Below are 27,918 nucleotides of genomic sequence, written 5' to 3'. Positions count from 1 at the left end.
TCTGAAGTCTCATGCTTGTCTGGATTCATTACAAAATAAAAAAAAAAAAAATAAAAAAAAAAATCTGAACATTAAATTACATAATACTTTGAACAATAGAAACACTGAAGTGAACTTAACATTCTTGGCATTGAGACAAAATCTAAGATAATCAACAAAAACTTTTAAGAAAACAGTGTGGAATGGAACAGGAAAGAAAAAATACAACTGTTCCTGACACCTCAAGTAAATAAAATACACAGGTAAAGAACAATGGTTTAGAAATAAAAAAAGAAAAAAATTATGACAAGCTATGTAAAATGAATGTGAACTGTACTGTTCCAAGTTCACTCTAAGCAAGTGTCTGCTATAACCTCAAATTGACCAATGCTTTATAGATGGAATTCTATAAATATAAACTACACTGAAGCCCATCATGTGTGTGTGTGTTATATTTGCAGATGTAAACCATTGTGTTGCATTGCATCCAGAAAAATAAGGAAAACATAATTTGATAATTCAATAAATAGGGATCTACAAAAATAGCTACTATCAGGTTATCCCATAAGTTCTGACCAATTTTACCTTTTTTTAAATTGACTGAAATTTAATAGTATTTTAGAATGTCTAATGGAATTAAAAATTATTTTTATGCATTTGTGTACATTTAAACTAATTAAATATTATTTTACAGAATAATAGAATTAAAATTTCTTTGATTAAAGCCCTTTCTAATATGGAAGTATCCAAAGAGCATTTGAGGCACATAATGCAAAAAAGGAAACTCTGCAGCCGAAGCCACTTGAAACATACACTCAGTTTATGGAAAAATTTTTGGCAAAATTTGATGCAGATTCTCTCCTCAACTTTCTCTGTCATGGTCAGTGTGATGATCACATACTACACACCTTCCTTCCAAACACTACTGTAAATAAGGGAAGTGAGCTAGAATGTTAAAACTTAGTGCGCATGCACAGCAGAGATCAAGGTCAATCTATGCTATGTGGCTTCATTCTGCATACTTTAGCTTCATTAGTATGGAAACAGTCCGGATACTTATTGATCAGACTACATATATATGTAAAATTTTCTAACTTATTAAACAGCTTCTTTAGATAGAACATATAACAAAGGTTTATTTTTACTGATTGCACTTAACACTAATGGATATAAATCAGATCTAATTAGTGTTCATGATGCAATAATTTAAACAGCAAACCAAATTTTTTTTTTTATCTTGACTATAATTTTGAAAGCTGTTTTACCACAAATAATAAGGGTATTATACCAAAGGATGCTTTCTCTGTGGAATAAAACTAAAAATAATTCGTGCAACAAATTGATATATGAATGACTAAGATCAAATTAAAAATGTTGCCTACCTTACTAAGGTAGCAGTAATGTAATAAGCTAATAAATCTAATAAAGTAAAAATGTACATGTGATGAGTCAAAAGGAATTACTGAAGAAAATAAACATCTTTTCCTGATAGTCATGTTAAGAAACTATGAAACTATCTAAAAGCAATGGAACTGATTGAAAATGAAACATTAATAGTAGGCATAATTTTCTTTGATATTAATCCTTTTAGTAAAAAGCTGAGTTTTCTTCTTTTTTTTTCTCTATATATATAATAATAGCAATTTTAATGAAACCAGCAAAGAATTGTTTGACTAGTTTCTTTTTAAAATAACTATTGAAATACAGAAGAAAGAAAACAAGTTTCAGATGGATGATGCAATAACTATTATGAAACAAAGAAAAGAAAATGGGGAAAATATTTTTAAAAAATCTACTTAAATTATTTATTATCTCACTTTTCTGAACAATAGCCAAATTGGTTACATATTTCCAACAGGTCAATGAGAGTTCATTGAATTTACAGTTGTAATACTAACACATGCTCGTCTGTGAAAACTTGGACACAACAAATATCAGGCACAGTTTATCAATATTTGTGCTATGTTGTTTTAGATATTTTGCTGATATATATCACTCAAACAATATAAATATATATAGAGAAAACAGAGCAACTGACATTATGCATTTCAAATCAAATTTTCAAAACAAAGTTACAAACATAAGTTTAACCCCTTCAGCATTCAGGTTACAGTGTCAAATTTAATATTTATTTATTCCCATTGTTTTGAATTAATCATGCATTATCTCATAGCTTTGAGATTTCAATAGTGTCGTTGTTTATTTTTACAATGACATTGTAGTGTATGTGTGAGAGGGCGCATCTGGATGGATTGAACATAAAACAGGTAGAATATTTAGGCCAGATAGTTGGTTTAAATGCTGAAGGTTTGATATGTGTATTTTTTTAACCTTGATGTAAAACAAATACTGTAATTAAATCAGTAGCCAGAAAAAGTACCCCAAATAACTGAGCTAACAAAATTATTAATTTGAGATTTTATTAAACCATCATTAGGTCCAATTACTTTTTCTGCTGGTAGCTGAGAAAATGTTGTAATCACTACTTTATGAAAAATGTAAGCACCACCAAGATAGGTCTAAACTTATTTACTTAGTGGTGCAACATTGACTAACCGATTGCCTAAGAGTAATAAGATTTCTCTCTGTATGTTTTAAGTTGAAATCCAGTGGAGGGGGTGAAATTCAGTATGATAACTATCAATCATGAACTTGAGTTAAGTGAATATACACCTCACCCAAAATTTATGGCCTTGCTCAACCATGAAAGGTCACTATTATCTGTAGTGATTTTTTAATTTTATAAGGTGAAGGAGATATAGTCAATTGAATTGATTCTAGGATTATTTGTGGTGCTTATTTTATCAGGCCTGGAAAAATGAGAGACAAAGTCAATTCCTATAGGATTTGAACAAAGAACAAAATTAAACAATGTGAGACATGCAGTTTACGATTCCATTGTTTGTTAAACTATTGCATTACAATAGTATATAAATATCATCATCAGCATTTTGAATCAAACAGAATTAGCTGAGGCATATTTCCCTACAGCTGGATGCCTTTCTTGTTGCTAACCTTCACCTGTTTCCAAGCAAAGCAATATTTTCCCATAGCTGGATATGTATGCATGGAAGATTGGAAACAAATGGAACCATTTGTGTGATTGTGATGCTCATTTACAACTGTTGTGTGATGCCCAGACAAGAAGACACACACATGTATACACATAGTAGGCTTCTTCCAGTTTCTATCCATCAAATCCACTCATGAGGCTATAGTAGAATAGACAATAGTCCAACGTGCCTAGGCAAACCAAAGCCTTATGAATGAATTTGGTGGACAGAAAGTGAAAGAAGCCCATTGTATTCAAAATGATGATGATGATATCTATACCCAAAATTGGATTGAAACTGAAACCATGTGGCTGGAAAGTAAGCTTAACTACACAGTCATGCTTCTTCCACTTATAATCTCATCTACACTTAATAAGACACATCGGTTATAAGGAAATAGTATTTAACTAATAAATTTGTTTAACCAAGAAATTTGAAACATTCTGAACAAAAGTGCAGTAAAAGTAGCGCTAAAAAAAAGAGAAAAAATACAAAATTCTTGTGATTCCTTCTGCTAATATTAGCATATTAGATTTAATATCAGTCTTTTTCCATAGGAATCAGCTGTAGTTATGAGGTTACATTTTTGGGGAAGGCAAATTTCGTTACCTCAGATAATCACAAATAGTATACTATATTGAAATTAATTATCACAATTTTCTGCAGTCAGTTCTCAATGTTAGCATAGTTGAAATAGGTATGTGAGTAGGATTAGCACACAAGCCACATACATTTAGATGTTTAAAGCAACCAAATTTGAATTAATGGGGGTCAAAGTTGTAACTAAACACTATGCCAGCAAATGTATATATTGTACATTTACTTACTGATTCTTTCGCCACAATTTTGGCAAGTTAAATGAAAGTTGTGTTTTGTAGATAAGTCCAGAATAAGATTGAAAACTGTCAAAAGTTATTAGAACAATTAAAATATTAGTCACTGATTGCTATTGCTTTCTCCTTGCAGCATATTTATTCCAAGTTAACTTTTTAAAGCTCCAATGCATTGTTCATAAGCACAGAATAATTAAAAAACGCAAAATAATTTAGATGTATATTATTTTATAAAGCATGTTTCAAATTAATTTAATCTCAACATATCTGCTTGTTGTTGTTATGTAGCCCCAGGTCAGCCATAACCAGAACATGAGCTTATAAGGATGTCTCCAAGTGGTTGTTTGATCTGCTATATCTAGCAACTAAATCTACTTCAAGCTTTACTCTACTGTATTAAAAATACATATCTGGTTTACAGTATTTCTGTTATATCATTAATTATTCCAAATTGTTCTTACTCTATTCTGGCAGTTACTAACCATCATTTAATCTAATAAAAGAGCTATTGCATGGTTACTCAGTGTCTTCTTAAAATCATATCCTACTGTCTTAAAGGAAAGAAAGATACATTAGATAATGTGGTCCTCAAGACATTATTTTTAAATAAAAAAAATATTCCTTCCAATCACACCCTACTGCATTAGTAAAAAAGAAAAAAAGTACATGATTCACAGCATCTGGGAAAATGTCAGGGATGGTCACAGCTGGAATGCCTTTCATCAGTGCTGACTTGGGGGCAAAATAATACCACCAACAATCAACCATTATTTGTTCAGCTAATTCTAATAATTCAATCTAACCAACAAATCATAATTATTAATACCTACAAATCCAGTCTATTTCTTAAATTCTAAACCTATGCTTAGTGGCTCACATTTATTTCCTTTCCTTTCACATTACACATTCAGTTTTACAACTCAAACAAGAACAGTGAATTATAATAGTGTTATAGTGATGCCTTTTTCTCCTCTCTCTAACTGTTACAAACCTTTCATCCTTATAGTAAATTTTCAATGCACAGCAGCTAAAAAGACTAAGCATATAGTTATAACTAGGAACCACTTAACTAAACAGATTTAATGTATCTATTATAATGGCTTCCAACTAGCATTAAACCACACCTTACATAAAGCTGACTGGTTATACAGCTGCATCTATTATGATAGATATCAATAACATAAAATTTATGCTGCATTGTATTTTAAAACATAATCTTCTTATGATCACAACAATGCTGTGAAGAAACTTGTAAATGCTAACAAAGATGAACTAATGTCCATTTCTAGCTGAGATATTGCATGAATAGCAGATGCAATTTTTGATACATGATGTATTTAAGTTCTTGTGTGGGTTTGTTATAATAGGAAAAACTACATTACCTTAATATTTGCAACAGTGTGTCCTCTGCTAAGAAACACCCAAGATCCACAATGGGATGTTATACCAGGAAACAGAGTAAGCTAAGTCAACTACCAAAGTCTAGGTACAGTTTGATGGGCTTCTGCTTAGTTTCCCTTTTGCTCACAAATTTTAGGCTAACCCAAGTATATGGTAGAAGTCATTTGCTTAAAGAACCATGTACCCCAACTGTACCTTAAAGAAGCTTCTTAAGGCTCTGATCAGAAGAGATCTCATGATGTCCAAAATGCCATTGCGTCATAATAAAGAAATTACTCCTTCAAGAAAAATGCTTACTCACAAACAATTATAAAATCCCTCCCTTCTAAAGCTTACATTTTATAATTGTTAATTTTTGGCCTGCAGTTTTAGATTAATAGCTAGTTTAAATGATTTTTTTTTTTTAAACACATCTTTTTGGAAAATGATGCACATGCTACATAACTAAATCCCACTAAGTTACAAACAATAATTTGAAGGTTTTCACTTTCAGAATATTGAAAATACTCAGAGAAAATATATCAATTTTACTACAGATGACAGAGACATCACTATTTCTGATGTCAATAGTAATAAAAATGAAACAGAAAAGTAAGAAATGTAAATAAATAAAGCCAATCAATACCATGATGTAAATATCACAGCATTCAGAATTTAGGCAAAAATAAGATAAAAGACAAATAGTTTTTTTTTTTTTTTGGCAGTGTTCACAGTAGTGAAATCATACCACTGGCCAGCTAGCTACTTATGTATAGATTATTTTCAATTATCCCGCATGGTTAGTTTGCCCAATATTTATGTGAAGTAAATTTTCAGTAGTTTATGGGACATTAAGATTCTGAGGCTTTGTTTTCTTGTATGCATCTATATTCATGCTAATTTCTTGCTATATTTCACTATTCATATTGTTTGAAAGAAACAATTTTCTTCTTAAGCAAACAAAAATATTCTTACAGTATCCTAAACAGCATTCATTTCATATTTATCACCAAGATTTTATAGAAATTTTGATAAAATTGAGACAATGGTGTTTATTCATGAGAATTGTTTATTTAAATATACCTTTGATAGCTAGCTGTACAAGAGGCTAAAAAGAGGTAAGTCAGCATGTAATTTCAGGTTATAGGACTGCAAGGAAAAATAAGTAATAAAACTTACAAGCTTAAAAAGGTGTTTCTGACTTCCTACACAACTGATCAAAAACATCTGTTACATAATAGTTCTTTTTTAACTTGAAAGAAGAAATAAGAGAATAAATACTCCTTTTCACTAGATATAATTTTTTTATTTTTTGTGATTATTAGGACAAGTTTACACAACAGTATAACCTTTCATCACTGCCTTCCCTACAGCCATCTCCAGGAAAATGAAGTCTTTGACAGAGACCTCACAGGATATTTTCTCCCTTTTTTTCTTTTACTTCTGCCCCATTTCTTCATTTAACATGTAACGCTTCTATTTTCGAAAAATTATTATTCAAGTTTACCATATTAAAATATCTAGCACCACTTAATTCAGTGCTAATAGTAATACTTATACAGCTGTTATTAATTATTTTTCATTAATTCAAATACTTCATCTCTTATATTATCCATTCTCATTACGTATACATGAGTTCATTGCACTTTTTTCTTTCCTTTTATAAAATAAATTACCATAAGCACACACGTGGTTGCATGGTAAAAACGTTTGCTTCCTAACCACAGGTTTTCAGCTTCAATCCCACTGCATGGCACCTTGGGCAAGTGTCGTCAACTACTACCTCAGGTTGACCAAAGTCTTGTGAGTGGAATTAGTCAATAAAAACTGAAAGAAGTCTGTTGTATTTATGAGTGTGTGTTTGCATTTGTCCCCTGTAACTTAGTGGTTTGGTAAAAAAAGACGAATAGAATAAGTACCAAACTTTTAAAAAAGTAAGTACTGGGAGTGATTCGCACAACTAAACCCTTCAAGTTGGTGCTCCAGCATGGCTGCAATCCGATGACTGAAACAAATAAATAATAAAAGATATGTTGAATCATGAGAATCCAATGTACATCTGCTCATCTCATTCTGGTCCAGCATTTATAAAACCTAATGTTAGAGTTCATTAAACTAATGTGCTATATCACTGGTATGTATCCAATAATTTGGCAGATTGCTTTTTATGTTGACAAGCTTTCAAAACAATGCAAACATTCATATTTTAAGCATTATTTTGATTGTTATGTCAACTTCAAATACATTAAGATAGACAACATCTAAATAGTTATATTTCTGTTAAGTAAATTAGGAGAGATGAGGACTAAGTTACATGACTACAGAAGTTAAACTTCCAACACTCATTGTTTTTTATATGCACACATACATAATGCCCACCACCACAAAAATAAATAAATAAATATCCTTCCAACGTAGTCACACTCCTCCAAAAACATATATGAAGAGAAACCCTGCCATTTTTGAATATTATAAGAGGAGCAGTGCTCATGACCACTTTAGCACCTCCAAGAATGGTGACCGAGATTGATGCTGATTGCAACTGATATCCAGCTTGAACATCTCCAGGAAAAATGTGAATGAGGAAGGCCTGGTATGAATGCTTGCAAAAAAGTTGACTCTATTAAAGGCAGTGGTGCTAAAAGAGAATGTCATGTTAAGCCTATCACCCAAAATCTACATTTGCCATAAGGTGCTATATTTTATCTGTGTATCTCACCTTTCTATTAGGAGGTACAAGCACTTATACACAAACATGTATATACACAACAGTAACTTCTGCTCACCAAATTCAATCACTAGGCTTTGGTCAGCCTAAGGCTATATAGCAGAAGACAGTTGCCCAAAGTGCCACACAGTGGTATTGAACCCCAAAACCATGTGATTGAGAAGTGTGTTTCCTAACCACACAGCCATGCTTGTACCTACCAGACACACGCACATACAAACACATGTATATGAAGCATGGCTGAATGATTAAGAAATTTGTTTCCCAATTGCTTGGTTTTAGATTCACTCCAAATGTGAGGCATCTTAAGCAAGTGTCTTTTACTAGAGCCTTGGTTTAACAGAGGCTTTGTAAGTGAAACTGGGTACCAGAAACTGTACGAAAGCATATTAGATGGATTGTATCTGCAATTTAAAGGTTCAGCCTCGTCACACTGATTCTACCTGAGAATTACATTAAAAATACATGCAAAATGTTCAGCCACATACACACTAATTCCATGAACAATAAAGATTCTTGTAGATATACATGTGTTTGGACTGAGATAAAATTCCTGAACTTTTACATCAGGCACTAAAATTCCAACGTTTGTTACCCCTCTAAAACAAAACTATGGCATCTTATGATGAATGACAAAACAACTTTTATGAAACAGAAAACTCCATGTAGATTGATCTCAATCTGTACAAGAAATTCACAAAAGACAACAAAGAATAATATAGGGAAATGCAACAATTCCGTTTTATAAGTCTAAGATGCAAGGAGAAGAACCATAAAATAAAATGGTTGTCTTTATCATCATCATCATCGTTTAGTGTCCGCTTTCCATGCTGGCATGGGTTGGACGGTGCAACTGGGGTCTGGGAAGCCAGAAGGCTGCATCAGGCCCAGTCTGATCTGGCAATGTTTCTATAGCTGGATGCCCTTCCTAACGCCAACCACTCCATGAGTGTAGTGGGTGCTTTTTACGTGCCATCGGCACAGGTGCCAGACGAGGCTGACAAACGGCCACAATCGGATGGTGCTTTTTACGTGCCACCGAGATTGTTAAGTTCAAATAATGTTGAAAAGTTGTAGACAATCCGACATTGCTTGTACAGCTAAGGATGTCAAGACCAGCCACCCCTGTCATTAATTGAATACTGGTGTAGCAGGGCAAAGTAAGGCTGAAGTCTACCAATAGTTGACTTAGCTTTATTATTCTTTAAGTTTAATACAGATAAGTACACATTATACACTGAGGTTGAGTCAATCAACTGATACCACTCCTTTCCAACAAATTTGGGGTCTAGTGCCCACGTGATTTAAGATTCAGTCCCAGTGTGTGGTACCTTGGGTATGTGTCTCCTACTATAGCCTTGGGCTACCTGAAGCCTTGTGAGTGGATTTAGTAGACGAAAACTGAAAGAAGCCCATTGTGTGCATGTGTGTGTGTGTGTGGTGTGTGTGTGTGTGTGTGTGTTTGTGCCCCCAACACTGCTTGACAATTGGTATTGGTGTACTTACATCCCCATAACTTCATGGTTCAGCAAAAGGGACCAACAGAATAAGTACCAGGCTTTAAAAAAACAGTAAGTACTAGGTTCAATTCGTTCAACTAAAAAATTCAAGGTGGTGCCCTAACATGGCTGCAGTCTAAAGACTGAAACAAGTAAAGGATAAAAGAGAAAAAGAAATACATAAATCATTATCGTTTCTTTTTCTTTTTTACAAATTTGTAGCTTTGTGATAAAATAAGAAATACAGAGATTATTCAGCAGCAGCAGCAAAGGTAAGGGTTACAATGGTAGTATTGATGGCAACAGCAAAATCCACAGAACAATCAATTGTCAATTTACTCACAACTCAAGAGCTAAGCATTTAATTCCTCATTTATTTAGGTGGGTTTTAGGTGGACTGATATGGAACTGGCATTTCAAGTACTTTAAATAAACAAGGAGTGCAATAAGTGCAGCTTTGACCCCTCAGTGATGATTCATTTTAAAGAAGCTAACAAGTTTTGTTAAATAAGGCAAGCTAATCAATGCTGGCTGGCTAGATGGCAAGGGAGCCAATAATAGCTTTGTGGTGGCATATGGTCATTCGGTCATAATGGCTGGGAGAGGTTTTGATGAAAAAAGGAATTAACTTTTTACATAAGGGATAGCTACTGATGCATAAATGTCACATGTTGTCTGGTATGTGGCAAATGGCAGGCAGTAAACATCTGGTGAGCTGAATCTGAATTCCAAATTTAATTAAGTTACAACTATTTCACCTACTCTGCAATATCATTCGATAAAGCATGAACATCACAACTCACATTCCACTACCTCCTCGAATTAATAGGAATAGGGTTCTATATTTAAGAGATGAGGAATTATGTACATTATTTACAATTGATGGATATTTGTCCTCATCTTGTTTGTTGTTAACACAACATTTCGGCTGATATAGTCTCCAGCCTTCATCAGGTATCTTGGGGAAATTTTGAACCTGGGTTCTCATTCCTAAGGTACTTTCCAATGATGATGATGTTGTTGTTGTTGTTATTATTCAGGTTACTGCCTGGAATCGAACTCGGAATCTTGGGGTTAGTAGCCCGCACTCTTAACCACTATGCCATGAGCATATGGCATAGTAGTTAAGAGTGCGGGCTACTAACCCCAAGATTCCGAGTTCGATTCCAGGCAGTAACCTGAATAACAACAACAACAACATCATCATCATCATCATCGGAAAGTATCTTAGGAATGAGGACCCAAGTTCGAAATTTCCCCAAGATACCTGATGAAGGCTGGAGGGTATATCAGCCGAAATGTTGTGTTAACAACAAACAAGATGAAGACAAATATCCGTCAATTGTAAATAATGTAATAGGAATAGGGCTGAAAACTTCCTAACAATAAAGTTAAAAAAAAACAAATCAAAGTCATAGCTCTGTGGTAAGAAGCTTGCTTCCCAACCCATGATCCCGGGTTCAGTCCCATTGTGCGGCACCTTGGGCAAATGTCTTTTACTATAGCCTCAGGCTGACTAAAACCTTGTGAGTGGATTTGGTAGATTGAAACTGAAAAAAAGTCCATCATACACATGTGTATGTGAGTCTCTATGTGTTTGTCCCTCACCACTACTTGACAATTGATGGTGGTATGTTTACATACCCTTAAATTAGCAGTTCAGCAAAAGAGACTAATAGATAGAATAAGTACCAGTACTTTAAAAAAAAAAAGTACAGATTCGACTAAAAAATTTTCAAGGTGATGCCCCAGCATGGCCACAGTCTTATGACTGAAAAAGGGAAAAGAAAAGAAACTGAATCAATTAATGAACATTAATGTGAGGGTTGCATAAATATTTATCCTTTGTAGACATGCTGTGTAGCAGTGAGAAATACTCAGTTGAGACATTGAGTGGGTGGAGAAAAATTAGTTGAATATTCTGCATATCAAATAGGCAATATAATGATTTTTTTTATTTTTATTGTTGGCTTGCTGTATATGGGAAAACATTGTCATAGTATAAACAGATGAAGAGAAAGAATGACTCACAGTCATACTGAATAAAACGTCATGTCAGTGACTGATTGATGGCAGCTAATGAAAAGCAGAACTGAAGAAAGAAAGCTGTGAATGAATAGTGTAATCCCTATAATAGTATAATCCTTTTTTCTAACTCACAGGAGAGGATTCTGCTTTAGAACTGCCAAACCCCTCATCAGGTTTGCACCATAAATCATCAATCAATACAAAACTATTAAACTACCAAACTACTGGCGTAAAACCATTAAATTACCAAACTACTAAGTTGGATGCTGTAACTACCTGCCTCTAAAAAACGCTAATTAGTTTGATTCTATAAACCAGTCATCAGCAAACTGCAGCCTGCAAGACTTTCTGAATGGCATGTCTAACAAAAAATACCTTGAATTTCTGTAACAGTAAGGCCCAACTAATGATGTCCACTTCTTGAAAAAAGGTTGTCTATGTCTGTTGTAAACCATGCAACAACTAACCATTCTGCCACTGTAAACCATCAAATTACCCATTAGTTTAGTATTATAAACCATTATGCAACTAATAAATTTACAACTAATTTGGAAATTTACTACTGAGATCATCTCTCTTTATATTTATTTCCAACCAAAACTGCTATCAGTTTGTTGCAGTTTAGTTCCCAAGTGATCCTTGATTAGAAAGACATATGATCAAAGACATTCCAAGCATGCTTTTGGACAAGCCAACAATAGCCTCGATGGAATCACTCAACCTCCTGAAAAATAAAGTTTACTTGAATAATATCTTAGTCTTAAATCAAAATGAATACATTAAACAATGTAATTCAAAAAGACAGGATGATCCCAACAAGAATACCTTTGACTAATTGATCTACTCAATCCATACTAATCTGAGGCTAAGTAACAATAAAAACAACATATGCTTTGAATGCAACAGAACATATGACCCTTCATTAATGAGTAATGTTCCAGCATGTTTTTTTATCTTATTTTCCTGCCACAAAGAATTTTTAATGAAGGTCTGAAAGTTCAATTCCAACCCAAGACAAAAAAGTACAAGATTGAAGGTTTGAAAATGCTTATATCAATATTAAAATGAAGGAAGTTAGACTTCTTCAATACATGCTAGAATGGAAAAAAAAATTAAAATTGAAGTATCATGATGAATGTAGACACTGTTGACTTCACACTTATCAATTGAAAATAAATTTAATAAAATAGCACCCAAATAATTAGATCTAGTCAACCTTGGTAACTGAAAAATCACCCCAAAAAGTACAAGTTAATGTTTGCATTTTTTTCAACATATGTATACTAAGATGTTAAAACCTTACACTAACCACTGTAATGTACCAAAATGTCCTAGAAATTCTAATGTAATTTTTTTTAAATTTCAGAGTATCAACCCATTGCAGGGGCCATTTAAAAGAAAACTCACTTTGCCTTGTACATTAGAAAATTCATAAGAAGTAAACAAAATAGATTAAATATGTACAATATATGTTAATAGATATAAGAGGAACTGCATAAACATAAAACATGATATGCTTCTTCAGTCTGCCAACAAAACATTGGATATATTCCAGAAAAAAGAAACATATAGCCCAAAGAACTCTTTCTGAGATCATTATAAGCTACAGTCTTTGTGCTATTATGAGACTATCTATATTCGCAATGATTATACCTGCTGTTTTGAGGGACTCTTTTGATGCGTCTCAGTCAGCACCAACCCTACAGTACACCATGTGTAGAAAGATTTATTATCTATAAGCATTCTTTCACATAGAGATTATTTATATTGTTCTCAACCCCACCCACTAACAAGCAATTCCGATTCAACATTATATTCATACAGATACACACACATACACACGACCAACTGCATCAAAGAAAAGACTGTGAATCAGACTGCGTCTGAAAAATTGCTGTGTCAAAATGACTCTATCCATTGCCATAGCTTTCAGCTGACTCATCTTTCTTTCACTACTTCACAATAATCCAGAGATGAAATCTGTTTGCTGGACCTGCTAGAAATAACAGCCTGCTGGACCTGCTAGAAATAACAGCCAAATTTCCCTTAAAATACAACCTATCATCTTAAAGTATACATCAGATAATATAGTCCATGATATACAAAAAGTGGCATAATCTCAGCTGGAAACACCTTTGGCCACAAGTCAGCTCAATCAAAGTTGACCTGAGGTTATATCAACATTTGCTCATTTTACATTGCTTACACATATAATTCAAATGGAACATTCACCACACAAACAAAATGCAACATCTTGTAGGTCTCCCTTCCTTGGAATAGACAAATTTAAAATGACTGTGGGCTTTATCCTTCAGCCAACGTATACAAGCTCCAATCTTTATTCTAATACAAACAAAACTCACAGGAAAAACAGAGAGTAAGTGACACGGCTTTCTGATTAAGAAGCTTGTTTTGAAATTATAGGGCTTCATCTCACTACATAGAATATTAGACAAATGCATTCTACCATAGCTTCAGGTAGATTAATGTCTTGTGAATGAAATATGATAAACAGAAATTGTACTGAAGCAAGCAGACAAGTAGGCATCGGCAAAAAAAACAATAAACTGTTGCTTTGAACACACTCTCTTATGATATTTGTTCTGCTTGAGTCACACAGGCAATTCTTTGTCTATGGGACTCAGATACCATTATAAATCACTGGTTCACCATATTTACAACAGCAACAGTGAGTTACTATTGTAAATGCATGTGATTCACTTGTTGGGAACGTGTAACCATTGATGTTGTTGTTCATAAAATGTGACATGAAATAAAAAAAAATAATAAATGAATAGTGAAAGAAGTAAATGAGTACTGAAAGATTTTACTATATAATTGCAGGCATGATTGCACTTATATAGCAAGAAGCTTGCTTTGCAACAATATGATTTTAGGCTCAGTCCTACTGTACAGCATCTCAGGCAAGTGTCTTCTGCTACAGCCCCAAGCCAACCAATGCCTAGTGAGTAAATATGATAGATGGAAACTGTGTGAAAGCCTATTGTGTGTACATATATGATTATGTGTATGTGTGTGTGTGTGTGTGTATATATATATATATATATATATATATATATATATGAAAGGTTTGAAAATGCAATTTTAAAAGGTGTTTATTCACTTGACTGGTTTCACTTTTTTAGAAAAAAGATTGTCAAAAGTAAAATGTAAAAGCTTTGTAAAAACTTTTTTGTGTTAAATACTGGTTGTCACAAAATATTACAATACATATATACATTCTTTGATAGTAATAAGAAAATGCTAAAAACAGTTTATATATATATATATACACATACATATATATATATATATATATATAATATATATACACACATACATATGTGTGTGTGTGAGAGAGTATATACACACACACATATACATATATTATATACACATGTTTTCGATAAGACCAATGCAATGAAAAATGTATCAATGTATCCTGTGTTAATTAGAAGAAAGTACTTGTAGTATAAGAAAACTGAAGCAGACATGAGGGGAAAAGAGGGTATAGTTTGATCTCAGGTAGATGAACCACACAGATGGTAGATTAGAGAATTAAGAAGAATGGCAGCATGCTATACTGCAGATCTGCCCAACCCACACAAAGATGAGAAAAATAAATGAAAACATTCAAGCATATGCACATGCATTTGAAGCTAATCACTTTTTCCCTTTTATTTTTCCCTTTTTTCAATTTGTTTAGGCAACAAGATAAACACACAAAAGTGAGAAATTTGGAGTAACACTAAAGTGAATTACCAGCCTCAAATGAATAAACTCAAATTTTTTGAGTACTACTTCTCCTGTCTGCAGATGCATACATGATTAGATAGATAGATTATATAAATAGATAGTTTAGATAGACAGATGGATTAGATGCAAAGAACATAAGAGTGAATATATAGACAGACAGGAGGTTTTGTCAAATAAATGAAATAGTAGTGGCAAATAAAGCTTTAGGTTGTTGACTAGCTGAAATGTGTAGCTGGTATTTTGTTGTTTATCTGAGCTAAGCAGTGAGTAAAAGATAGCGAGTTTTCATTATAAAGTTACTTATAATAGGATAATGTCTTATCCTGGGAGATGGTATCTTCCACCCACTTAACAGTATGGAAAACCAGAGTTCAATACTAACCTAGTGAATCATTAAGATTTCTGAAAAGATCAATGCATTAAATGAACATATGGTTAACACCTGTTCAATTCTGTATAAGAGTCATGTCATGCGTTCAATGAACACAAACTGTTGGGGGTCCAATGTCATGAGACTAATAAAAAAAGGTGCTGGAACTTTGAGGCATGAAAATCAGGACATGTGGTTAAGTTTGTTTTACGATCACATGGTTTCAGGTTCAACCCCACTGCGCAGCACCTCAGGCAAGTATCTTGTTAATTGCCAGTTTAAGGATTATCTATGAGTAGTAGTTTCTTGAAACATTTTTCTTACCAGTCTTGGAAGCCCTACAAAAGATAATGGGCGATGTGCTTCTAATGACGATGACAGTCAAAAAAGAAAGAAAGAGGTCAGCCAATCAAAAGATGCCAAAACAGATGAGTTTTAGTAAGGAGAAAAAAAAGAACATGTATCAAATTTATCAATTTAGTAATTATTTGTTTAAATTATAGCTCTCTCTCTTCTTGTGTCATGGCATATTCATACTATTGACGAATCATAGCTTGTCCCTCCTCCATTTATTTCTGTCTCTTGCAACATCACCCAGATCTTTCTCGCTCTGCACATTGATTCTTTTCTTCATTCTCTGCCTTCCTCTCGCTCTCCTTCCCACCAGTTCAATCTCCACCATGTAACGCTTCATTCCATCATCTTCTTTGAGAAAATGACCAACAAATCTCCACTGTCTCTTTCTGATAGTATCCATCAACTGTCTCTTCACTTTCATCTTCTTTAACACTTCCACATTCGTCCACCCACTATACCCTCGAGATTCTAAGCATTTTTCTATAAAACCACATTTCTGCAGCTTTGAGTCTCTTCTCCATGACTTTGCTTTAGCACCGACCAGATGTAGCACTTCAATAGTCTTTTCTTGACTTCCATTCCAATTCTCTTTGCACAAAAAATGCTCCTCGTATCTATAAAAGTCTTCTATGCTGATCCAATTCTGCACTTGATATCCTTATCTGACCTTCCATCTGATGCTATCCAACTTGCCAGATATATGAAACTGTCCTTCTGCTCTATTTTAATCAACCCCTCCGCAAAAGGATAAAAAGTAAAATTACAGATGACATATTTTAAAATACAATACTTAAGAAATCAATAATGTTACACCACACCATTTATGTAAACAGGGAGAGTAGATTCCAGTCACCTTCAACTTTGATATATTTATTCATGTTCTGAGTTCACATTCCACTGAGGTCAACTTTGCCTTTCTTCCTTTCGGGGTTGATGAAATAAGTACCAGTCAAGCACTGGGTTGATGTAAATTGACTTACCCCTCCCACAAAATTTCAGGCCTTGTGGCTACAGTAGAAAGGATTTATTTACATCATCAGTCCTACAGTACTTAACTTTTTTTAATCAACCCCTCCACAAAAGTGTAAAAAGTAAAATTTGAGCTTGATGAAATTTAAAGTCAGAACATAAAGAGCCAGATGAAATACCCTATGGCATTTTGTCTGATGCTCTAAAGATACTGTCAATCAACTAGTAGTAGTAGTAGTGGTGATGGGGTAGGGTGGGAGTGGAGGTGGAGCTGGCAGCAGTAATGACTCCTTTTGACTATGAATACAAGCTTAATTTTGTTCTAAACGAAGATAACTACAATCTTATTATATTACTTGCTCTTATTTCATTACCCCTTATGTATGTTTAACATGCACAGGGCTGCTTGCTTGTTTTTCTAGGCAACACAGTACCACGCAAACCTTTAAGGTGACAGGTTAAAAGTAGCTCACAAATAATATGGAGGTGATATTCTGATATAATTAAATGTCCTTACTACAGCTAATCTCCCACCCTATAAGTATGTGTGGTACTATGTCAGCCAAGTAAACAGAAGTTAGCAGCTAAGTGCAAATTAACATTTTCCCCTAGACTTTAATAAAAAAAATACAAGTAGACTTTTCTTTGATAAGTTGAAAAACCCCTATATTTTAGAGGTAAGTTATCAAGTGCTGAAATGTTCATACTTGTTTGAAGGAAATTAAATGACTTAAGTGGAGTAAAATATCCTGAATTGTGATTGACTTTGAATTGTGGTCCAAGACTAAAATCTAAAATCCATGAAAACTTATGGAGTAAGTCTGTTAGGGTTTTTCTTCTTGCTCAATTCTACAATATATGCCTGCATACATTAAGAGAGCTTTTGATGAAGACTGCTCCAGCTGCAATCATCCTGTCTTTACTTATTTTCAGGCATAGTATATCTTGGAATATTTTATCCAATGTGTATGAAGGGTTATATACACTATTTATAATGGACTGATAGGTGTCCTCATCTTGTTTGTTGTTAACACATTTCAGCTGATGTACTCTCCAGCCTTCATCAGGTGTTCTAGTGGAATTTCAAACCCAACCCTTTATTTGACTAATGGAGTACACTGTTCCCATTCCTAAAGTATGTTGCTTATGTTATTTTTTTGTTGATATTATTTTTAAGTCCTTGCCTTGGATTGAACTTAGAATCCAAGCCCACGCTTTTATCCACTATATGTCTGTGGGCATGTCACATCCTCACCATTTTACTCAACTGGTAACAAGTGGAATATCAACATTCAGGTACACATACACCACATCATATATGTATGTGTGTGTGCATGTGCACACATGACAAGCTTCTTACAGTTTCCACCTAGCAAATTCACTCTCAAGGCATAAAGGAATGGTCTCAAATAACTGCAAAGAGAAACAATATGAATATTCTTCTTTTCTATAAGATATAAAGAATGCTTGTTTATTAAAACAATAAAAAGGAGCTATAGAAGAAGACACTCACCCTATGTGCTACACAGTGAGACTGCATGCAAAACCATGTGGTGCAAAATGATCTTTAACCACACAGCAACTCTTAGTATATTTATTACCAAACTTTATTTAAACTTCTGAAGTTACAATGTATTATTTAAATTTCATAGAAGCTGAACTCACAGAAACAAAAAGAAAAATAAGAAAAAGCTACAGTTACTGAAATCACTGAAGGGTATCTCAGAGACACCAAATACCATTTATACCAAGCAAAAACAATCCAAGGAACATTTATGTTAAATGATGATGTTTCTAACATTGACACATAAGAAAGGATAAATTAGGTACTTTCTTTGTAGTCTCACAGTATTCTTAATAAAAAAAAGAAAAAACCCAAATTACAAAAGATATTTCTCTCTCTCTCAAAATTATTAATTTATTTATTTGATTCATTTATCATTGTGACTCAAAGAACTGATACAATATTCAAATAGCAATGAAGAAAATAAATTCGTTTTACTAATAGAGAAATAGCTAAATAATGCATTCCACTTCTAAAAAAAGCATGTAGATCTAGGAGTGTTGCACTCTCCTCCACAGACCACCTCTGCATGCTCATTTGTAACATTAGAGGAATGGTTCTCAACTGGTTGCTAAGTGACAATACGTGAATATTCCTACCTCCAACATCATATAAAGGATAGTTGTTCAATAGAACAATTGAAAGGATAAAATCATTAGTTGAAACTTTAGAGTTGAATATGTCACAGGCAAAACTCGTAGCACACAACGAAGACTAGCAGTGCAAGTGCTCAAGACAATTATAAACTGTTTCATGCAGTCCGTATCAACAGAAGGCTGAATTAAGTATGTATTTTGAAGGATGGTTGAACAAACATTTCAGCCCTACCTTACAAATTATAGATTCTAAATATTAGGTGATATTTATAAAAATTTTTTACGTTAGTCTTTTCTTGTTTCATTTTCCATAGAAAATAGGATTGAATTTCTCAAAACGAAAGTGCGACGTCATTTGGTTAACTACAAACAGAAATTATATTCTAGGCATATATATATATATATGTTATCTTACCGTTTTACCAATATATATATATATATTATATATATATATGTATGTATATATTATATATATATATGTATGTATATATATATTTATATATGTATGTATGTATATATATATATTTATATATGTATGTATGTGTATATATATACATACATATATAAATATATGTATGTATGTGTATATATATATACATACATATATAAATATATGTATGTATGTGTATATATATATACATACATATATAAATATATGTATGTATGTGTATATATATATACATACATATATAAATATATGTATGTATGTGTATATATATATATTATATATATATATATATGTATGTATGTGTATATATATATATATATACATACATATAAATATATATATGTATATATATAATATATATATATATATACATATATAAATATATATATGTATATATATATATATATATATACATATATAAATATATATATGTATATATATATATATATACATATATAATATATATATGTATATATATATATATATATTATATATATACACACACAGACATATAAATATATATATATATATATATACATACATATATAAATATATATATATACATTTGTATGTATGTATGTATATATATATATATATACTTATATATATTTAAATAAATTTTGGTCAACCCGAGGCTACAGTAGATAACACTAGCCCAAGGTGCTATGCAGTGGAACTGAACCCAGAACCATGAGGTCGGAAGCAAGTTTCTGACCATCCATTTATATATACATACTGATACACAAACATGCACACACACACACAAGTGTATGTACTTTCTGCGGAGGTGCAGAACTACTCAATTTCGTCTATGTAGCATAAACACCAGGTGAAGAAAAACTTCAAAATATAACCTCTACAGAATTATGGGTATCTTTTAACATGAAAAACACTCAAAGAGTATTCTCTGTCACAAAACCTACATTTGAAATAGTTTCTGCTCAAGCATATCACTGTATATTTAGCTTTATGTCCTATACATACAAACTATACAAAAGAGAGCGGCATATGTGTCTGTGTCAGGCTGAACGAGCATATGTCACAATAATCCTATGATCTACAGATGTCTCATTAATGAGCTGGCTATCATCTGACTAGACGAAGAAGTCACGCTGTGTGCATATTTGTAAATTTATAAATAAATATACACACATACACAAATAATACACATGTACATTTATATTATATCTATACATATAATACATATGTCTATGTGTGTGTGTGTGCATATAATACATATGCCTATTGTATGTGCTATATATATATATATATACATACATACACATATATACGTAATACATGTACACATACACACAATATGTATATATATATGTGCATAAATATATGAATGTAAATGCACCTACATATACATATGTATATACATACACATTATACATACATATTTGAACATTATATATATATATATGTATATATATATTATATGTATGTATATATAAATCTATATATGTATATATATGCATGTGTATATATATATATATATATATGTAAATATGTATGTATATATGTATATGTATGTATATATGTACATATATATATGTAAATATGTATATATATGTATGTATATATGTACATATATATGTATATACATATATATATATGTATATATATATGTATATACATATACATATATGGATATGTATATATATATATATGTATGTGTGTGTGTATATGTCTTGTGTATTGTCATCTCTTCTTGTATTTGCAGGTCCTAAGGAGTCTTATAGGGAGGGGGAATCTACAAATTGCTTGGATAATCTTAAGACAACCACACACACAGACACACAATGCTGAGTAAAGGTATATTAAATGCCCTTGAAGATAAATTCTTGATTTTCATAAATTATTTTTCCTTGAAGAGAGAAAGAATAATCAAACACTTTATGGCAATTGCAACCAACTCAAAATGAGGAGAGATAATCACAAGAATCACATGCTGTTAAGGAAAAGACATTTCGATTGTCTGGAGAGATGTGAACAACCTGCTTCAATAGGTATCATCAGCACAGCAGTGCAGTTGATACCTACTGTCCTACCATGGATCTTGCAGATGAGTTTGTGATACATCTATGATGAACTCTCCCATCAAAGATGACATATGAGCATTCAGCTTTTGCCAAACGAACTGCACAAATGATTTGTTCATGCTACACATTAGTTCACTCTCTCCATCAAACTGACGTTTTTTGAACAGGTGCATAGTGTACCATGTGTCAGGTGTCAAAGTGATTGCAGAGCAATAAGAGATGAAGTGTTTTGCTCAAGAACTCAATGCACCACCCAGTCTAGGAATTGAAACCACAACCTTGCAATGGTGAGTACAACACCCTAACCATATGTATGTGTTTGTGTATGTATATATACAGAGAGAGCTGAAAATATTTATGGTCAATGTAATTTGCATAAGGGGAGATGATTTCAAGGAGTCAAGAATTTATTTAGTAAGACGTTTGATATACATATATTTGACTTTACTGACAATATTCATGCCACCGGCCAGTCTGAGTTATTTCTCTTAGTTCAAGTTTGGGTAAATTATGCAAATTAGTCTGAACCATAAACATAGCTTTTGAGGCTTTTAGTTCATCAGATTGATCCTAGAACATAGTTTATTCTAGTACTTATACTATCAGTCTCTTCTAGGCCAAACCACTAAATTACATGGACATAAACAAATCAACACACGTATGTGTGTGTGTATGTATATATATATATATATATATATAGTATAGGACAATCAGTAAGTTGTCATAAGAGAACTCAGAGTTTCAAATGCCAGAGCTAAAGGCTTTGGGGCACTTTCTTTGGCTATAATAGCCAATGAAAATGCCCCCAAACTTTTAGCTCTGGCATTTGAAACTCTGAGTTCTATTATAACAACTTACTGATTGTCCTTTACTATATATATACACATATAAATTCCTTTATTTTCATAATATCGAGGTCTCATTCTTTTGTTGTCATATCAGAAAGGATCAAATGTCCTTCTCAAGCCATAGACTCTCTAAAGCTGGTTTCCTAGATTCTGTGGTGTATATATTCCCTCCACAGAAAGGACACTATTTGTCACAGGATTACTCATTTTTGCCAGTTGAATGAACTGGAACAGCATGAAATGAAGTATTTTGCTCAAGAGAAACACATTTCCTGGTCCAGGAACTGAACCCACAATCTTATGATCATGAGTGTAACACCCAAACCACTAAGTCATGCGTCTCCACATGCACATGTAAATGTATATATTTACATGCACACACAAACACAAAATGCTTTTGCACAGTTCCCATCTGCCAAACTTATAGACAAGGTATTGGTTGACCCAACACTAAATGTAGATATCACATGTCCAGTGTGCTATGTAACAGGGCAGAACCCATAACCATATGGTTGAAAAGCAAAGTTCATGACCACACAGGTATGTATACATAGATGTGCCAGTGTTATATACACAGGGTGTTTCAAAAAATTTGATATCATTTCGCAATTTAATAACTTTGCCAGTTCTTGTTCAAATGACTTCAAATTTTAACAGCATGTGTAGAAACAGGTCAAAATTTTATGTTTAATGTTTGATATGTTTATCTTTTCAGGTATAGGAATGGCATTCACTGGAAGAGAAAAGGCGTTTTGTGTGTTGGAGTATGCTGGAACACAGTTGAACAAGACTGTAGCATGCATTTGTGAGAGAGTTCCCTAAAAAGTCACCAACAGCAATGCAGATTTGGACATGGTACAAAAATTCAAAGAGTAACGCTGTCTGTGCTGGACAAAAGGATCTGGACAACCATTAACATCAGAAAAGATGATCGAGTGGGTTTGCCAAAAACTCTTATGTAGCCTCAAGAAGTCCATAAGAAGAACAAGTCTGGAAACCCAGATTCCTCCAATGACAGTTTGGTGTGTCCTGAGGAAACGCTTGCTAATGAAATGCAGGTTATTAATATCATAATACCTAAGTGAAATATATATATATTTAATAATTAATCATTACAAAACTTGACTGGGTTTGGTAAGAATGTGAACACATTATTTTTATGCTACTCACATGCATAAAAAAGGAGCCTCTCCTGCTTGTTGATCCCTCCTCAAGAAAGACTTAACTGGCTTTCTTATGCAATCAGTATGCTGTGTTGAGCATAAAATAGATATGGTTTAATTTATGACAAGCTGTCAAAGGCTTAAATATGAAAATAAGGCTGTTCGTGATGATACTAGTAAAATTTACGACTGCTTTATATAGCAACAGATCTGTGCTATTGATTGGGAAGGAAACCGGTTACGTCTTTTCTGAAGAGCAGTTAACAAACCATGATCGGATTGGTCAGGAAACTCACTCGCTCTGTTATTCTCTACATGACAAGCATAAAAATAGAATTTTTAGATGCTTATTTAACCCATGGTGAGGATTTGTAATGCTTCTATAAAACACACACACACACACACATCTGTGTGAATATATACATGTGTGTGTGTGCGTAAATAGTAAGATAATGTTATGCAACTACGTACTAATCCTTATTGTTAAAATTGTTAATATATATATATAGAGAGAGAGATAGAGAGAAAGAGACCTGTGTATGTATACGCACACACAGAAGCAACATATGTATACACACATATACACATAGGTAACGTACTTAGGCGTGGCTGCGTAGTTAAGAATCTTGTGTTTCAATGTGGACATGGGTTAAGTCTCACTGAATGACACCTTGGGCAAGTATCTACTATAGCACCGGGTCGACCAAAGCCTTGTGAGAGGATTCGGCAGATGGAAAGTGAAAGAAGCCAGCCGTGTATGTATGCATGTGTGTGTATGTATGTATATATGTATGCGTGTGTGTGTCGATCACCACTCAACATTTAACAATCAGTGTTGGTTTGTTTACACCCCCGAAACCTAGTGGTTCGACAACAGAATAAGTACCAGGCTTAAAAAAATCTAATGGGCTAGATTTATTCGACTAAAACCTTTCAAGGCAGTGTCCCAGCATTGCAGCAGTACAGTGACTAAAACGAGAAAAGATATGTGTGTGTGTGTGTGTAACTTTATATATATATATATATATATATATATATATATATATATATATATATATACAGATAAATAAATCATATGTGCACACACAGAGTTGTTCAGCCATTTTGTGCATTAACCAATTCTGAAATATCAATCAATACTTCTAACACACACACACACAAAAATAAATAAATAAATAAAACAATGTTCAAAGCGCCAGCTTCGGGCAAATTACAGAGCATATAGAAAGGAAAACAAAAACATTTGAGAAACCAAATAAATACATAAAATATGTGCAGTTTGTTCCGATGAAGATTACGTGATGCAATAAATTAAAATAAATGAGAAGATATGACTATTAAAATGGAATAGTTAAATAAATTACTAAGCATCTATATGAAGATACCTGTTACAATAAGTGCAACACAATGGAAATCATGACGTTTTCAAGATAGGATGAGGGATGATGATGAAGGACCTATTTTGTCTTGAAATTTCAGAAGAATATTCTTAAGTTCATATTGATTTGTGTCTGTGTGTACACGCATACACACGTGTGCGTGTAGGAATGTATATATGAATGTAAATATATATATGAAAACAAATATGTACATGTACGAATATGTGTGTATATATATATATATACATATAGTTAGGTAGAAAGGCAGATAAACACAGATAGGCTTGAGACGTATAATTTAATGAAGCAAAAAATGTTTTATATATATATAAAATATATATATATAGGTTAATATTAACCCATATATATATATATATATATATATATATATATATATATATATATAATATACATGTGTTATGTATATTATAATGTATATAATAATATATATATATACAAACGCATAAATATATACTCATAAAAACATACGTATGTATTGAATGTATTCGCCTAAAGCGAAATGACTAAATGTACAGATGATAAATATTCAAAGAACCTGTTTTAATGCTAATTAGTATAAAGAAACAGTGAGAGTAAAAAAAAAATTATTGATGGAAACGTTAAAATAAACCAACAAAGCTATCTTGTGATCTTATGATCAAAGCAGCTATCCTATTAATTCTCATGGAATAGTAACGGGTGATAAATCCAGAAGAATTTGTTGCAGAAATGGGTGGAATGAGTTATTTCTAGAAAACAAACCAATGTAATATGAAAAACAGAGTTGCATGTCGATGAAAAAGAGATTAGTGGGTGGGAACACTGAAATAAGAAATAAATAACTACAGGAATTATTTCCATCTTCGATAAATGTAACAAGTAGATAGGAGATAAACGGATTCGTTCGGAAACCAGAAAAATCATCTGAAATGACACTTAATCAATACAGATTATACAGATATGATCAGTACTAGTTATAATGTATGTGAAATGAAATAAAAAGCAGATAATAAATGGATTTTTCAAAAATAGCAGTTATATGGAATCTGAAACCTTGTACTATTACAGTACAAGCAACTGGAATGTCAGGAATAACTGCCAATATTTGGAACTACAAAATGGTCAGCGGATGGAAACCTGTTAAATGGAGTAAACTTTCGCTTTTGAAAGTGTTTCTGAAGACATGTTTCACGTCTCATGTACATTACTAATCTAGTTTTATTAAGGAATAGAGTAATCTGATGATATATCACCCGAACAGTGATAATAAATTACTAAGTTATCAATAGTAACATTTTCGGGGTATCGTGTGTGTGTGAGAGAGGTCAAACGAACTTATAGCTTGGGAAATGTAGGCAATCAATGAATGAGGTTAAAAATATTGTAGTTACTTAATATAAGATCACAGTAATCGAAATCAACAATGTGTGTGATATATATTTAGTGTTCGACAAAACAATGAGATACAATGGGTTTAGAGAGCAACTGATGGGTTTTTACCATGGAAATATTAAGAATCATAACCGAGTATCAATGTGTTAAATAGACAGACATGCAAAGATAATAAAGAGGAGGAGTAAAATCATATATACTTACATTTGCGGTTGTTTCCAGATGATTGAACACAAGATAACACTTGCCTGCACGCTTTTTTAGATTTATTAAGTAGATATGATCTAGTCCTCATTTAGACACATTTATTTTTACATATAAATCCGACAGACTCGAGTTATCCCTTGCTCTTCCCCCCCTTAATGTGTAGATGGGATGAAATTTATTCCAATAGAATGGCTCTTGGTTTGTTCTTTTAATATTCTAATATTAATATTTTTAAATATATAAATAATCAACTGAAAGAAAACCGATGAGGAAGTTTCGAATGTGGATTGAATAGGGGACAAGGTAAAAAAAAAAAAGTGGGGAATAAAAAATAGCAAGCAAGGAGTTATTCTTTTGTTTAAGCAGGTAGCTTGCTTGTAACGGAGTGAGAAGGTCAAGCCAAAACAGCTACAAGTAAAAAATATGTTCAGATAATAAACTGTAGGGTGTAGGGTAAGCTAGGCAAGAACAGGGTAAAACCCATCCGATGATTTGGAAGGTTGTGACTGATTATTTTCGGAGATATTTTGATTCCTTTGCTTTTTTTTTTTCTTTTCGTTATTACGCTCGTAAATATATCTCTATAAGCAGTGTTGTCCTATATATATATATATATACATATATATATATATATACACACACACAAGGAGAGATGAAAAGCGTAAAAAAATATATATGGGTTTTGTTGCAGTTCAGCCAAAACTGTAGTAGTAGCGAATCGCGTGTAAAATTAGTGAGTGCGAGATAATTCGTCTTACTACTAATAGCAGTAGTTCGTAATGTGTGGGTCACCGATTGATGGCTAATGGTAAGCAAACTCCAACTTCTCGCCAATAAACTTAGCTCCCTTATTGTTTAGAAGATATATATTTTTTCTTTCGGTCACTCTCCGCTGACCTATAAAGAGCCTGACTCCCTACCTTGCTACCTTGTTACGGAGAGAAGTAACAACATGAAGAAAGGGTAGAAGCCATTTTTATTGTGACGTCACTGGAAGACAACAGCGAGCGGTGCTTCGCAATGAGAAAGGTTGGAGGAGATGATAGCAGAAGCAGCAGAAAGATCAAGTGCTGGGTAGATAGACAGAGAAAAAAGAGACACAGCGGCAAAACAAATGATTAATAATGTAAAAAAACAAATATATACCAGGACAATGTATATATACATATATATTAAGTGGTATAGGAAATGAATGGAAATATGACAACTCTAGTGTCTGTCATGTGAGAAATGTGCAAGATACATTCCAGCATGATATATATATGTATGTTTAATAATATATTTATATATTATAGATGTTAGGGTGTACTAACCGCAGAGAAAG

The 27,918-nt window shown here is 32.8% G+C and overlaps 1 protein-coding gene across 2 annotated transcripts in view; it reads right to left on the bottom strand.

The window, feature by feature from the left end:
- LOC115210882 (adenomatous polyposis coli protein-like) overlaps positions 1-27,589 on the bottom strand; it is a 189,793-nt gene extending 162,204 nt beyond the window's left edge. For both annotated transcript variants that reach the window (XM_029779652.2, XM_029779653.2), the window contains exon 1: positions 26,592-27,589. The gene's annotated coding sequence lies outside the window, so the exon portion shown is untranslated. The remainder of the gene's footprint in view (positions 1-26,591) is intronic.
- Between the last annotated feature and the right edge of the window lie 329 nt (positions 27,590-27,918).

The sequence above is a fragment of the Octopus sinensis genome, linkage group LG4 (assembly GCF_006345805.1).
Source record: "Octopus sinensis linkage group LG4, ASM634580v1, whole genome shotgun sequence".
In the NCBI taxonomy this organism is placed as follows: Eukaryota; Metazoa; Mollusca; class Cephalopoda; order Octopoda; family Octopodidae; genus Octopus; species Octopus sinensis.
The sequence above is the reverse complement of the archived record's forward strand: the minus strand, read 5'-3'. Positions and strand labels throughout refer to the sequence as shown.